Raw genomic sequence first — 12,674 nt, 5'->3', positions numbered from 1 at the left:
AACCATGCATCCCAGACAACAGTAACTTATCTCAGCTCCCTCATCCTTGGGAAATAATTATGAATAACTTTTGGAGGTTATTGTGAAGAGTAGGGATGATATATATAAAGCACTGGCAGCATGCTGGACACCCAGTAGATGTTGAATAAATGGTAGCCATATGAAGCTTTCCAAATCTGATTACATTTATTTATGTACCACAAAGACAAGTAGAAAACTTGAGCATTCACTGTGTACTATGTTCTTGGTGACTTATGTATATTATCTTTTTAAATTCTTACAACCATATAAAGTAGGTATTTTTTTCAAAAGAAACAGAAACGTGGAGATTACGATATTTAACCAAGAGCACACAACTAATGAGTAACAGAGTAAATCACAAGATGTGATTCCAAAACCAAGTTCATTTCATCTCAACACCGTGCTTCTGGTAAATTCAATTAAGCCATCCAGCTTAAAGACTAGAGAAAGAAGATGAAAAACTATAGCCCCTAACACTGTTGGGAACCAGAGAGAAGCAATCTGCAACAAATTATGGAGATTAAATACTTATATATTATTACGAGTATGTATGTTACTTGTATACGAAATGACAAAAATCCTGAACCAATTCTGGTGGAGGATGTGCCTTAACTTGTTTCAGAATGACTTGCTCCCAAGACATTCTGACTCCTTTTCTTTGTGTTGTCCATGAATCACTTTTATGAAATGGTTGGCCATGACTTGAAGGACAGTCTGCAACTACAGACTACTAGCAGTTATCAGGATGATAATTGATCCAATGGGAAATCAGACCAGTGTCCTTAGCCTTGTTAACTCTACAGACTAAGCAAAGGAACTCACTGCAAAGGAAACTATATTTAAAGTTGCCCTTTATCATAACTAGTGCACAAGAGAAAAATAAGTAGATCAAAAAAATAAATTGAGTGGGAAGAGTTTTTAAGAAAATTCCATCTAAACACAGTAGTTACCCAAGTGAATAAATGTTTGCTCTAACATTTTATTATCCAGTGTATGACTCAGAATCCTCTTGCAGTACTTCAAAAATAACAGAAATTTTTAATTACCAAGAGGGCTTGGCTAAGACGAGTTCTTACAGTTGCACCCAATAAACTGTAAAGTACTGGTCTTTAAAAAGTTCCTACTTTACTCTAAGTCAATTTATTTTGTAAGTCCTAATCCTGAAAGACAAACAAACCACTCATAGGTATGAATATTTAATGTTTAAAATCCAGAATGGTCGGAGTGTCTTGGTGGCTCAGTTGGTTAAAGCACTAGACTCTTGATTTAGGCTCGGGTCATGATTTCAGGCTCCTAAGATGGAGCCTCAGTGAGATTGAGCCTCAAGTCAGGTTCTGCTCTGGGGGTTTAAGATTCTCTCTCAGAGCACCTGGGTGGTTCAGTGGGTTAAGCCTCTCAGATCATGATCTCAGGGTCCTGGGATTGAGTCCTGCCCAAGGCTGTCTGCTTCGCAGGGAGCCTGCTTTCTTCTCTGCCTGCTTCTGCCTACTTGTGATCTCTGTCTCAGTCAAATAAATAAGATCTTAAAAAAAAAAAAAAAAAAAAAAAAAGATTCTATCTCCGTATCTCTCTGCCCCTCCCCAACTAAAAAAGTAAAAATAAAATAAAATCTAGAATGGAGATTTTTCTCCATTGTTTGCCCCCAGAGGGACAAACACTAAAGAAGCAGAGAGAGAGAGAGAGTAGGAAGAAGTAAGTGGATGGGAAAGGCTCTCAGAGCAGATCCATGAAGACTACCTAATTGAGTAAATAAATAGGATCAAGGAACAAGTTAAAAAGTTTAAACTTTTTTAAACTGCTTGAAGATTTCAAATCTGGTTTGGGGGAGTGGTATTAATAACTAATATTGAAGAGAGAGGAGACATTTTTGAAAGGATAATGCATTCTCCTGACAGTTTCTAGTTAGGGAAAAAAAGGCCAATTTAGTAAGTGAGGGTGTATAAATAAAAAGGGTAGATAGTAAGGGAACTGAAAAAACTATCAGAGAGAGAGCTCCAAGTTTCAGCTTTCAGAAGGGGAGGAATATTCCTCGCGATAAGATCAGGGTTTAGCCAGTCTGACATTTTACTCAATGTCATTTCTTTGAGGCATCTGGCTCTTCATGGGAAAGGACAGAGAATATGGGATTTTGGAGAGGAGACAGAAACAGAATATAATTTTTAAAAGCTTGGTATATAAAGAAAAATGATATTTGAGGAAAGCCAAGAAAATGAGAATGGGCCTAGGGCACAACTTCGCAATTAGTTGGTTATGCCAAGAAATTAATCTCAGCCTGGGAGGTAGTGCAGACTGAGAAGAAGTCTTACCCATTTTCCTCAGGTTCTAAGTTTGCCTTGATGTAAAAAGAGTAGAGAACCAGTGGGGGAGGAAAACAAGAAAAGACAAATGAAAAAAAAAAAAAAACCTTCGGGTTTCAATCAGGATAATCGGGAAGTCTTTGAGCTAAACGAACTTAGGAAATTGTGAACAGAGAAGATCTAGAATGTACACGGTGAGAGCTCATTAAAAGATCTATGCACATCTCTGTGCAGTGTCCCTTTATTAAAACATTTTCAATATTAGTCCCTTTGTTAGCCACCTGATACTAATAGGTTATTGTATGTCAATTATACACCATCAGTTTCCTCTCAAAACCCTGACTGATACATTATTGGTAATTCTTTTTATCATCAATAACTTCACATAAATCATTAGAATGCCATGCACACTTATTTATCAAGCATCTTTCATGCCCTAAACTCTGTTGATATGTGATTTTAAAGTAAAGTCACTCTGTAAAAATATTATGATTTTTGCTTTTATGATTTTTTTAAAAAATTGATGACTTTTTAGTCATTTTAGGATTTCTAGAACTACTTCCATTAGATTATAGTGTGGTATGACCCACCATCAGTTAAAATCTAGAAGTAGGGCGCCTGGGTGGCTCAGTGGGTTAAGCATCTGCCTTCGACTCAGGTTATGATCTCGGGGTCCTAGGATCAAGTCCCATGTTGGGCTCTCTGCTCGGCAGGGAGCCTGCTTCCCCACTTCTCTCTCTCTGTCTGCCTCTCTGCCTACTTGTGAACTTTCTCTGTCAAATAAATAAATAAAATCTTAAAATAAAATAAAATAAATCTAGAAGTAAGTGCTTTCTTTCCACAGTGTCAACTTTTAATCAAGTTTTAAAAGAGCTAGTCAAGGTTATTATTCTGAATCACAAATAAAATAAACTTAAATCTAGACCTTGTTTATGCATATAGGGTAAACAATTAACCAGAGTTATCTTTGGGAGATAGGATTATGAAACTGTTCATTTTTTTACTTTATAATTTTCTATATTTCAAATTGTAGAGAATATTTACGGGGCAGCTAGGTGACTCAGACGGTTAAGGTCTGCCTTCAACTCTAGTCATGATCCCAGGGTTCTAGGATCAAACCCCACATCGGGCTCCTGCTTTATGGAGAGCCTGCTTCTCCCTCTCCCTCTGACTACTGCTCCCCTTGCTTGTGCTTTCTTTCTCCCTGTCAAATACATAAATAAAATATTTGAAATATATATACATATATATTACACCTAAAATGAAAATAAAACAACACAGATTTGTTTTTAAAAACCACATTAATTGACTAACTTCATGATAATATAAATTTTCTATATAAGATAATATAAATTTTAATTGCCCCAAATTAATTTTAAATTTGTTTTAAATATTAATTTCTTTAATTTATAGTTTTGTCCCAAATTAATGATGTAATCACTTCTGATCCTTTAGGTAGTCTTTCCATTGTCTGGGTTTAGAATTTCTTGTGCTTTTCCTTGTATCTCTCCAGCAATGGTGGAGCTAGGAAGACATAATTATTAACAAGGCTAGTGTACAAATAAGGGCATTTAAACAAGTGGTATTTGGGATTGGAAAGATCCTTGGGGAAATCTAATCTTAACATGCTTTATTTACATTAAAATCTCTCCACCCAAAAGACAGTACCTCTACTAAGTGTTTTTAAAATCCGTTTACATACTCTGGGAAAAGCATGTAAACTAATATTTTCATTGGAAGGTATCCACATGTGTAGTCACAGTGGAATGCAGTAAAGCGTGCCATTCCTAGCCAAAATGTAACGGGATGTAGTACAAAAAATGATGAATCCACTCATCAAAAATCTAATTAAAGCATAGACTTGTTTTAGGATAAGGAATAATACAGAGGAATGAATATGGATCAATAACATATACAAAACCTAAACAGAATTCTATTAATAATACCCAATTTATACATCATATCAAATTCTGTCAATCTCTGTAATATGCATAGACCTATTGGCATTTAATTTCAGAATAAAATTATTCTGGGAAATTCCTCAAAGCCACTTTCTGCCAGCGGCGCAGAGGTTAACTGATGAAGAAAGTAAGAAAGACATTTTTTTAAATCTATGAGATACGAACCTGGAATCTTTTAATATTTTCATAATCTGATTATTTCACATGACAAAATATTTTTAAACTCTACTTTAGCCAAAAGTGTGATGCCTGCTTCTTCTCAGAATTCAAAAGCTCTAACAAAATAACTGCTGTGTGCTGTATATAAATAACGAATCCACCCCTTTCCACTTGAATATTATTTAGACACTAAAACATCTCAAAATTCATGGAAAAACTATAGTTACAGATGTTATCAATAGTTGCCTCTGGATGGTGAAACTTGGTAAAATTTTATTACACTTCTATTTGTTTTTTGTACTTCCTAAATTTTCTATGAAAACATTTTACTTTTATAATGAAGTGAAAATCAGGAGTAGCATTTTTAGCACATGCTAATATACATAACACTGTTATACACACTTATATTGTTATGGAAATTCTCATATAACATAAAAAATACTTCGGAACAAATCAAAATTTTGACTAGCTAGATATTCTTCTGAATTCTTTATACATATGGATTTATTTCATCCTCCTAGGAACCATAGGAGCTAGGTACTCTTATTTTCAGCTAAGGAAATGAAAGAACACAGTTAATATAACTTACATTTGTACAGCTGACTAGTATAGGTAGAACCAGGTTTTGAATCCTAACAATTTGACTATAGAGTACATGTACATAACTGAAATGTGGCTGCTTCTACAGAGTATATTATGGAAGCTTATATCTCTGAAATTTTCCTTTCACGCAAGTCAGATTCAGGTCAATGTGATTCTAATTCAAGATGTAAACTTCCTTGACTATTTTTATGTTTTTGCTTAACTGACAAGGAATATTAGGGGAATGACAATAAAGTAAAAAGATCGATCATAATATAAGTAATTTCAGGATTATGAGATAAATCTCTATGCCTGATAGTAAAGAATATTTTCTTTAAATACTTTAAACTGAAACCATTATTTCTATTAAGATTCATACCCTTCCCTACAGAATGAGACCTTTTGATAATAGTAACTTATTTTTTTAATATGTGGAAAAATCAAATTTTAATCTCCACAGAATATTTGGTTTTTTTCTATGAATTTCTTCTAGAAAGGGAAATTTGAGAATATATATGGTTATTCCAGCAATACAAAGTCAAATATCCAAATTCTATCTGAAAAATACAGTATTCAAATTTGTCCTAGATTTTATTTTATTTTTTAATTTAACCCAGATACTTGATACAGATACACCTTAATCAGTCTGAATAGAATGGTCTTAATCAAGGTTGTAGTAAACATTGAAAGATAATTTTGATAAACTTTTAAACACACATTCAACACAAGACCTAAAGTAATGTAACAAAAGCACTGTGATAAAATGGGCAAAATGAATTTGCCCATTAAATGAACCACATTGAAGTAAATGAAACACATTTCCCATATTAACATCAATTGAACATTTCATTTAATGACGTTTATTAGGCCAGTAAGTTTTTCTATGTAGGATTTAATCTTTAGGAGGAAAAAGATGAAGACATTTCTTGTTTTCTTTGTATCTACCTACATCTTTATAGGTATATAAAGATACCTATATCTTTATAGAATCCTATATAAGATCCTATAAAGGATCCTATAGTCTATCAGATTCCTTGACAAAATTCTGATAGACCTTTTTTTCTATTTAATAGAACTTTATATTGTTTATGTTATACTATTTATTAAATTTATAATATTTTAAATTTTGTATTATTAAGTATATACTTATGTTTGTATAACAGTTAAATCAATGTGATATCATTTCAGAAGTTAGTCTCTATAACCCTAAAGTGTTTCTGACCCAAAGACAGAAGCATATAAAAATTTTGACCAAGAGATCCTATCTTACACAAGGGGACAGAGGCCTTAGAGTATAAGGAGAACTTTTAGTAGGTTTTTATCAAGAGGGCAGAAATATCTCTATGAAAATCAAAAACTTATCTATTTCATAGATATTTCAATATGATCAGCAGGGACAAACATGTTTCAACCCCTCCTGGAAAAGAAATGAGTTGATTCTTAAAACTTGAGCCAAAGTATCAACTGTTAGACATAGATCCAAATATAGTGCCTCCTGGCAAAGAAATAGCCCACGGCAAGAGGCAGAGCTGGTGGACACCTGATAGCATTGCCTGAGTAACTTGAGCTAAAGTTTTGCTTGTTGTGAAGACAAATAACACTGAAAATCCGGGGAGAGAACAAATCACATTACCTCAATTTTAGAATGTCCTTTGAAGATGGATTTGACATCTCTTGATTTTTTTTTTTTTTTTTGCTTTACTTTTTATTAAGAAATTTCAAACATACACTTTTTAAAAAGATCTTATGTCGTGGCCGGTGCGACAAATCCACCAGGAAACATGAAGGTAAGAGGATGGTGAAAAGAAATTAAGAGACAAAGAGATGGGGGCAACAGGAGCACTGAGGATGATGTCCAACAGTGCCGATTTTATTCCACATCTTATAATCATTTATAAGGCAGACCACAATAGGAGGAGTAATACATCAGTATCTAGTCAGATGACCGCAAGTTCCTATAACAAGTTTACATCAACTACAAGCAAACCTCGTGATATCAGGTAATTTCCAGCTAAAGCCATTAGCAAGACAATCAACCAGGGAGTGGGTTATGGGAGGTACAGGAATGACAAGGACCAACTAAGAATTCATGACCCTGACCACAGCGTTCCCTTCTGTAGGGAGAGCGTGTGGGAGGTCACGTAGGTGAGTGCACGCTACATAGCACAGACCCTTTCTCAGTGTTACTCAACTTTCCTGTCCTTAACCCCTTGTCAAGGTGTCTGGACTTTAAAGGAGACACAAGTCAGGGCATGGTTTGGTCCTCGACTCCAACCGTGCCGTGGCCTCCAACAATCTTATTTATTTATTTGTGAGAGAGAGGGCAAAAGAGAGAGAGAGCAAAAGGAGCGGGGAGGGACAGAAAGAGAAGCAGACTCCCTGCTGAGCATGGATCCCCCCCCCCCAACGTGGGGCTTGATCCGAGGACCCTAGGATCATGACCTGAGTAAAAGGCAGACACTTAACTGAGACCATTCAGCCTCCCCAAACATACTTTTTACTACAGAAAGATATTATAAGGAACTCCCAATGTATCAAGTATTAAGCCTCAACTATTACCACCATTAATATATAATCTTAAAGTTTTATACATGGCTTTAAACAAAGATAAATTTTATACATGACAAGATTTCACAAACTATTATTTAAGATAAATGAAGGACTGTGGTTTTTAGTTCAGTCATGTTGTACTTGAAGAGCTGGTTAGAAAGAGAACACTAGGCAAGTTTTTTTCAGACTGAAACTCTCAGGACAAATAAGACTTTATGAAGTCTCTATCAATTAAAACCAAGCATATTCAGAAATTCACTTTTATTGATACAACTACAGAATAAGCAGACTCTCAGGGATTCATTCATGCTAAAAATAAAGCTCACTAGAAGTTGATGAGAAACCCAGAAGTTTATCATAAATTCAAAAAAAAAAAAGGATACTTGTGAAGCAATCTGGAATATTCAGATCGTTTTACTTCCGGGGAAGTCCAATTGAAAAATAAAATTTAGGTTAGAAGTTTGCTTATCCGGAGTTGAATCGGAGTGAAAAGAGGTAGAAGCAGGGGCGCCTGGGTGGCTCCGTGGGTTAAAGCCTCTGCCTTCGGCTCAGGTCGTGATGCCAGAGTTCTGGGATCGAGCCCCACATCTTCGGGCTCTCTGCTCAGCAGGGAGTCTGCTTCTTCCCCTCTCTCTCTCTCTCTGCCTGCCTCTCTGCCTACTTGTGATCTCTGTCTGTCCCATAAAGAAATAAAATCTTAAAAAAAAAAAAAAAAAGAGGTAGAAGCAGTTAAGGAGAACCTCATTCAGTTGGGATGATGGTTAATCATTGGGTGGTCGCTCCAGTAAGTGATGTAGGGTGCTCGTAACACAGTGTTCTCCAGGCCACAGCTGGAGAACACTAACAAGAGCTTAGTTTCACACTCTTCCTTGTTAAAGCTCCCAATTTCCTTTTTTTTTTCTCGTATTACCAAAACACTCCACTATAAAGATATCCAATGTCTAATATTATAGTTTACCTACCTAAGTAGGTAAGTAGGTAATGTCTTCCTTTTTGAGGGAAACTCCCCCATTCCCTGGCTGATGTTTAGGAAGAAACTTACTTGGAAGCCATGGGTTCCTGGGCATGCTATCTACCATCCCTCGTATCATTTAGATTGGAATACTGGCAAAACACAAAATACAATTTTTGTTCCTGTTTTTGCATATTTCAGGGAAAGGACTCTTGATTTTTTTTTTCTTTCTGGGATTGCTAAAAGGAAGACTAGATTATTAACCAAACTCTAGGGAATGCCCTCCTAAAAAATCAAATTTTTTGCTTAGATTTCCAACATGAACACCAGGAAAAAAAATTTTTTAGCCTTTTTCAAGCTTGTTGATTCTATTGTTTATAAAACTAACAAAATAGACTTATTTCTCTTCTGTGCATGCATGTGCTACCAATTTATTGCTGTATCATCTTTTCTTTATCAAAGAATTGAGAAGTGAAACAATTTCAGGAGTTCTCAGATTACATGATTAGAATTTCTGTTTCATTAGCTCTCTTGCATACGAGGTTACAAAAGAGTACTAAGAAGCGTTTATCAACAGAACAGAGGTTTCATGACTTCATTTATTCTAAGTGACTTCTTTTCTAACCCAACCAAATCCAGAATAATTTGACTTGATCAACCAGCCTGCTAATTATCTGAATTCTTAAAAATAAACTTCAGCTAAAGGATAAAGTTGGAGAGCATTTCATTGTATCCTCATGAATTGCCAACACATTCTGATTCCCGCATTTGTGAAGAGCAGTTTCCTTCTCTGTTTGTCTGTTTCAAGACACTTGGCTAGTAGACCATATAAGAACAAAATAGTGGGGATGCTGAGGAATTTCCTTGCTGTAGCATTTAGGTATCAGAAACATCTCAGAAATAATGCCTTTTGGACACCTGGGTGGCTCAGTTGGTTAAGCGTCTGCCTTCAGTTCAGGTCATGATCCCAGGTCCTGGGATCTAGCCCTGTGTGGGTTGGGCTCCCTGTTCAGCAGAGAGTCTGTTTCTCCCCCTACCCCTCCACCCAACTCATGCTCTCTCACTTGCTTACTCTCCCTCTCAAATAAATAAATAAAAATCTTAAAAAAAAAAAAGAAAGAAAGAATGTTTGGCTATTTTCTGTACAAATATAAGATAATGTTGGGCATAAATAATTTCACCAAAAACAATTCACTTTTTAGTTTTCAAGGTAAAAAATTCCCTGGTTAGTTACACAAAATCCAAGGCAATCTTCTATTATTTTCCTCAGATTTATTTACCTGTGTTTATTTTCTTATCTATATATTTACAACTATTATAGATTGACAAATAATTTCTTAGAAGAGCCCACCTACAAAATGACAATGAGATCATCTGACAATATCAGAGCATGATATTTTTAGCTCAGTAGCATATGCACACAGAGTATACATACAATGCTTCCTATTCTTCACATTTTTTCCCTCAAAACCTTGTAAGTACCACCATATGAGTGGTAGGATACTACTTTATTGCAAGTGGAAATCTTGTAGATAGGACTGGGTGACACTAGCAGTGACGTTTAGATGTTATTTGTTGACAAATTGGCTTTGTACTATGTAGTCATAACAACGGATTATAATCGTTAAGGCTTTTATTAAAAGACATTTTTTAAAAAATATATTATATTTTTAAGTAATCTCCACAGCCAGTGTGGTGCCTGAACTTACAACCCTGCGATCAGGAGTTTTGTACTCCACCAACTGAGCCAGCCAGATGTCCCTTACACTATATTTTTTGCTTCAGTTACTAAGGTTTTAATTAACGATTGTGTTGTTGTGGGGTGAAGCAATAAAAAGGGGAAAGTGAAAGGGTCAGGGAAAAAGAGGGGCAGGGAAAACAAATGAAAAGAGGCGAGGAAGCCAAAAAAGAAAGGAGAATGGGTTGGGAGAAGGCAGAAAGTCCCTTAGGGAGAAAAGCAAGAAGGAAAAATTCTGAGCGAATAAGGAACAGTCTGCTTGGTTCGCACAGTAGTGTCATTATTTCCAGCAACAGGACCCAAGCACCACCCAGAAGATAAAACACTCACATAAGTGAGGTGATAAATATTCAATTCCCATATTGTCCTCCTAACTCTCAAGTTAACTTTTGTTCCTATCAGTTTTTCATTCCATGACTGTTACCAAAACCCACTGATCTTTTCTCTTTCTCTCCTTTCAGTCTGAAGGTAATGAGATGCCTAGCCGTGTACTGTCAAAAAGCCAGAACAGAGGAGCAAACAGATGTTTAGATGAAAGAAGAAAAGTTCCAGGAATCTTCTGACCCCAATCTATACCATCAGGCCACCTGAGCTAACAGAGCTCCCCTGCTAAGGTTTTGTAATCCCGGGCTTTTGTAAGCAATACCCCCTTTACAGAAGAGGAAGCTGTAGCTTAAAGGCCTTGCTTATGGCTGCCCAGTGAGTGAATAACAGTCAGAAATAGAACTCAGACCTCATGATGTCAGATTCAATGTTCTTTCCACTTAACGATGCCTAAAAATACAAACAAATAAAAAACTCCCCAAAGCAACTGAAACCTTATCCACTTGCCTTATGCCTCGGAAGCCTGGAGTTTAGTGAACCTGATTTGTAATTCTAGCTTTTTATACACACAACACCTGAATTTGTAACAGATGGGTCCATTTATGGGTATTTTGCTAAGTAACCTTTTCTTAATTTTCATATTGGGACAAATAATCAAGTAATACCCTATAATAATAGTTTCAAACTATAAGGACCTTTGAAAATGTTCTATTATTTTAAAGGAAAAACGTTTTTGGTGGAAATGAGATCTTTTTTGAGGTTGTATTTACTTTACTGTGTTCTATCAACACGACCTCTACAAATTTGTCTTGTTGACTCTAGATCTCAGCTTAAATGCCATTTCCTTGGGGCAGCCTTCTCTGACTGTTCAGACTAAATTCTCCTCTCCCCACAACCATTCCCTTTTTTTTTTATAGCACTTGCACTTTTCCTTCATACATAGCTCTGGTTATGACAGCAGTTACAGAGCATTTGAGTAATTATTGTTTAATGTCATTGTTGCCTTCTAGACCATAAGCATCAGGAAAGCAGAATTTGTCTTATTCACCAATATATTCCTAGCACTTACCACAGTGATTGGCACACAATAAGGGTTCATTAAATATTTAATAAGTGAGTGGAGGGGCGCCTGGGTGGCTCAGTGGGTTAAGCCGCTGCCTTCGGCTCAGGTCGTGATCTCAGGGTCCTGGGATCGAGTCCCGCATCGGGCTCTCTGCTGGGCAGGGAGCCTGCTTCCTCCTCTCTCTCTCTCTGCCTGCCTCTCTGCCTACTTGTGATCTTTCTGTCAAATAAATAAATAAATAATAAAAATTTAAAAATCTAATAAGTGAATGGATGTGTTTTTTAGTGTAACCACATACATTTTTGCATTTCTCGTTTAAGGCCTTATTGCATGGCCTGCAATAAGATCTATGGCTTTTATATCAGTCATCTCTTTTTGTTTTTGAGTCTGTTTTAAGGCATTTAAGAAGAATAACAAATAATAATGGCCCCTTTATTGTGTGTCTACTGTGTGCCATGCATTAGGTTAGGTGTTTTTGATACATATTCTTATAACAACCCTATGAGGTAGCTACAGTTTCTAATCACACTTACAGATGGGGCTACTGTTGTTCAGAAGGTTTAGAAATGTTATCTGCCACATAGTAAGTGCTCAATAAATATGTATTGATTTAATTTAAAAATCTCTATGTTGAATCATGATTTAAAGTGATGATTTTTTTTCAAAGCTCAATAGTGATTGGTTTACAAAATTAATATATAGTACAACTACATTTACTCACATAGAGGAAGAAGTCATTTTCATATTTGCCCATATGTCATTTAATAAACAGCAAACAAATATAGTGATAGATCAACTAATCCAAACTTTCCTTTTTCCTTCAGACCTATTCCTGATTCCATCTTTTGAGGCGTACCCTAGAATTTCAAGTGTCCTGACTACTTGATCTCTATAAACTGTGAGATGAGAAGAACAATAGAACCTTGTTGAAAGAGAGATAGTATGCCAAATGGTGGAAAGCAGCTATTTATGTGGCCAAATTTGAAGAGTTTTTAGTATGGAATTATTTCCATTCTTCAAAATAACA

This window comes from Mustela putorius, unplaced genomic scaffold (genome assembly GCF_011764305.1).
Source record: "Mustela putorius furo isolate JIRA1106 unplaced genomic scaffold, ASM1176430v1.1 tig00003871_pilon_pilon_pilon, whole genome shotgun sequence".
Lineage (NCBI taxonomy): Eukaryota > Metazoa > Chordata > Mammalia > Carnivora > Mustelidae > Mustela > Mustela putorius.
The sequence above is the reverse complement of the archived record's forward strand: the minus strand, read 5'-3'. Positions refer to the sequence as shown.